This window comes from Belonocnema kinseyi, chromosome 9 (genome assembly GCF_010883055.1).
Source record: "Belonocnema kinseyi isolate 2016_QV_RU_SX_M_011 chromosome 9, B_treatae_v1, whole genome shotgun sequence".
Classification (NCBI taxonomy): Eukaryota; Metazoa; Arthropoda; class Insecta; order Hymenoptera; family Cynipidae; genus Belonocnema; species Belonocnema kinseyi.
This window is the reverse complement of record NC_046665.1, coordinates 88,747,569-88,750,680: the sequence shown is the minus strand read 5'-3', so window position 1 is coordinate 88,750,680 and position 3,112 is coordinate 88,747,569. Positions and strand designations below refer to the sequence as shown.

The 3,112-nt window shown below is 29.0% G+C and overlaps 1 protein-coding gene across 1 annotated transcript in view; it reads left to right on the top strand.

Moving 5' to 3' along the window:
* Window positions 1-973: 973 nt before the first annotated feature.
* LOC117180796 (serine/threonine-protein phosphatase 6 regulatory ankyrin repeat subunit B-like) overlaps window positions 974-3,112 on the top strand; it is a 25,056-nt gene continuing 22,917 nt past the window's right edge. Inside the window, exons 1-2 of the mRNA XM_033373304.1 lie at window positions 974-1,059; window positions 1,130-1,308. The gene's annotated coding sequence lies outside the window, so the exon portion shown is untranslated. The remainder of the gene's footprint in view (window positions 1,060-1,129; window positions 1,309-3,112) is intronic.

The window sequence follows — 3,112 nt, the reverse complement described above, 5'->3', positions numbered from 1 at the left end:
GGGGGGGGGAGCCTCCATCTTACGATGTACCACTTGATTATGCGCACGAGCATTTTTTTGTCAGCAAACTGTGCAAGAAAACATAAACACGTGGGTGCTGCCATGTTTGTCGCGGGACATCAAAAGATGGCGGACCTCCCTCCTCATTGCATCAACCCCGCAATGACATGCCTAGTCCCGTGTTTCCTACGTCCATGGTTTTTGGTGTATTTAATCAGTCGTAACAACGTTTTTGTAAGTCCGTGCAATTAAAGTATTTCATATTTTTTAACCGCAGTTAAGTGAGTCAAAGAAACTTCAATAAATATAAAAACAATTAGATTTCAATTTGCATTATATAATTAAAATAACACCTATCCAAATAAAAAGAATTATGCTGGGGAAATAAATAAACAATTACTTAAGGGCATGATACCTAGAAAATGGTCGATTTTACCAGCTTTAGGTTCCCCCGGCTTTTTTTCTAGAATAGTAAATATTTTGTCTTAAAAAATTGAGAAATGATAGCAAACATGCTAACGGACGTCCCCGCACACTTTTTTATGTTTTTTTTTTCTCACAAAAATTTTTGATTTAGCTAACAACGTAGCCTCAAAATAATGCATACAATTTTTATTTAGCACAATAATTTTTTTTTTTATTATCCCTCAAAAACATTTTCATTTTTGTGGAAAAAAAGCCGGGGGAACTGCACCCGATCGACCACACGACGAAGTATCACGCGCCCTTAATAAGGATCCACATGTTATTTTATGTTGCAAGCTTATTTATCATTGAAATAAGCAGGAGCATTGGCACCACGGGGGTGAAACTGGCATAGGAACTTCCGGTAACAACTCTTGACTTCCGTGCCAGGCCGATCTACGTTCCTTTCTAGTTAGTTTAAGGTTATAAAGTTTATCATTATAGTAGATTTCGAAGTTGTGAATGTGCCAGCACTGAATCTGAAAAAGGTTGATCAGGATGGCGGAAAAAGGCCAGGGCACGTGTCGGTCAGTTTTAGCGGTTTTAGCCGTTTTAGCGGTTTTAGGTTATACCGGTTATATTGCCAGCCTCAAGGTAGGTAACGAAATAAGTAAAAATGTGTAATTGACAACTTAATCAAAAAATGTGTTGCAAATTGTTTTAGCTTCGAAACAGCATACAGGCCAGCTTCTACAAGGCACTCAACGGCAGTCGAGCAATACTTTCAATACTTCTGTTAATGGCGTAGATGTTAATAATATTATAAAAAGTCAAACTGCTCTAACCGATCTTGATGTCACCGACGATCCTGGAAAGAAAAAGAAGATAAGACGAATCAAGAGCGTAAGTTTTCAATTTGTACTGCAGTATTTTTAAAGATTTCGAGAAATTTGTAATAGATTTCAATAATTTGATCACCAATTATTTAACCAATTATTTTATACATTACAATAAATAGAGTTTAATATTGTCAATAATTCTATAAGTTTTTAATTTCTGCTCTGCTCATATATAATGTTAAAGTATACACTTCTCGTGATATTCAAATAAAAAATTACAAAATCTATTAATAGAAAATTTCCACGTTAATTAAGTTTCAGAATTAAAATCAGCCATGGTCATATAACGGATTTTTCAAGTTATTACTAAATATTTCAGAAATTTAAAACTATTTAAAAGGATTTTGAAAATTGTACAGATATAAAAAAGGCGTGTACACTAGATTTTAAATATTTCACAAAAATTTCACAAAGCTTTTAAAACTTTCAAAAGATTTAAAGGATTTTAAAGATTGAAAGATGGTACAGTACACCAGACTTTAAAGATTATAAAATATTTCGAAGATTTAAAACTATTTCAAAACATTTAAAAAGATTTGAAAAGATTTCACTAAGATTTTAAATAATTCCATGATTTCATCGAATAAATAGCATTTTAGAATGAAAGATTTAAGAAAAATTTTAAAAATATTTGACAAACATTTCACCAAAAATTTCGAGCATTTTGAAGGATTTTAAAACTTTGAGAAGATTTCAAAGATTTTAAAGATTTTAAAGTGGGTATGGCAAACCACATTTCTAAAATTTTAGAAAATCTTACGCAGATTAAAAATATTTTAATGATTTGAATAGAATAAATTAAAGATGGTACTTTACCATCTATCAATCTTTAAAATCCTTTACATGTTTTGAAAGTTTCAAAAGCTTTGTGAAATTATTGTGAAATATTAAAAATCTGGTTTACACGCCTTTTTTATATCTTTGAAATTTGTGAAATATTTGTACAACTTTCAAAATCCTTTCAAATAGTTTTAAGCTTCTGAAATATTTTGAAAACTTTTGAAATCTTTAGTAATCTTTTCAAATTGGTTGAATCCTTTTGAAATAGTTTAACATCTTTCGTATTCGTTTGAAATCATTGAAATTTTAGAATTCATTTAAAATCTTTTAAAATCGCTTAAATGTTTTGAATACTTTGAAATCTGGTGTACTGTACCCTCTTTAAATCGCTGGAATTCTTATATTCTTTTGAAATCTTTATGAAAATTTTATGAAATCTTTGAAATATTTGTGAGATATTTTGTATTAAGTTCAAATCATTAAAATATTTTTAATCTGCGTAAGATCTTTTAACATTTTAGAAATGTGGTTTGCCATAACCACTTTAAAATCTTTAAAATCTTTGAAATTTTTTCAAATTTTCTAAATCCTTAAAAAATTTTGAAATTTTTGTACATTTTTAAGATTCAAAACGATTTTAAAACAATTAAAAAGGTTTGAAAAGATTTCACTAAGATTTTGAATAATTTAATGATTTCAGCGAATAAAAGAGATTTTAGAATCAAAGCTTTAAAAATTTTTTTTTAATATTTCAAAATATTTGACAAAGATTTCACAAAAATTTCGAACATTTTTAAGGATTTTAAAACTTTGAAAAGATGTCAAAGATTTTAAAGAGGTTATAGCAAACCACATATCTAAAATTTTAAAAGTTCTTACGCAGATTAAAAATATTTTAATGCTTTGAACTTAATACAAAAGATTTCACAAATACGAGGGTGGATTGATAAGTTTCCGGCCTGACCAAGAAAAACAACGTTTTTAAGAATTTTTTTTTTTTTATTTCTCAACATAATCTCCTCCAAGGC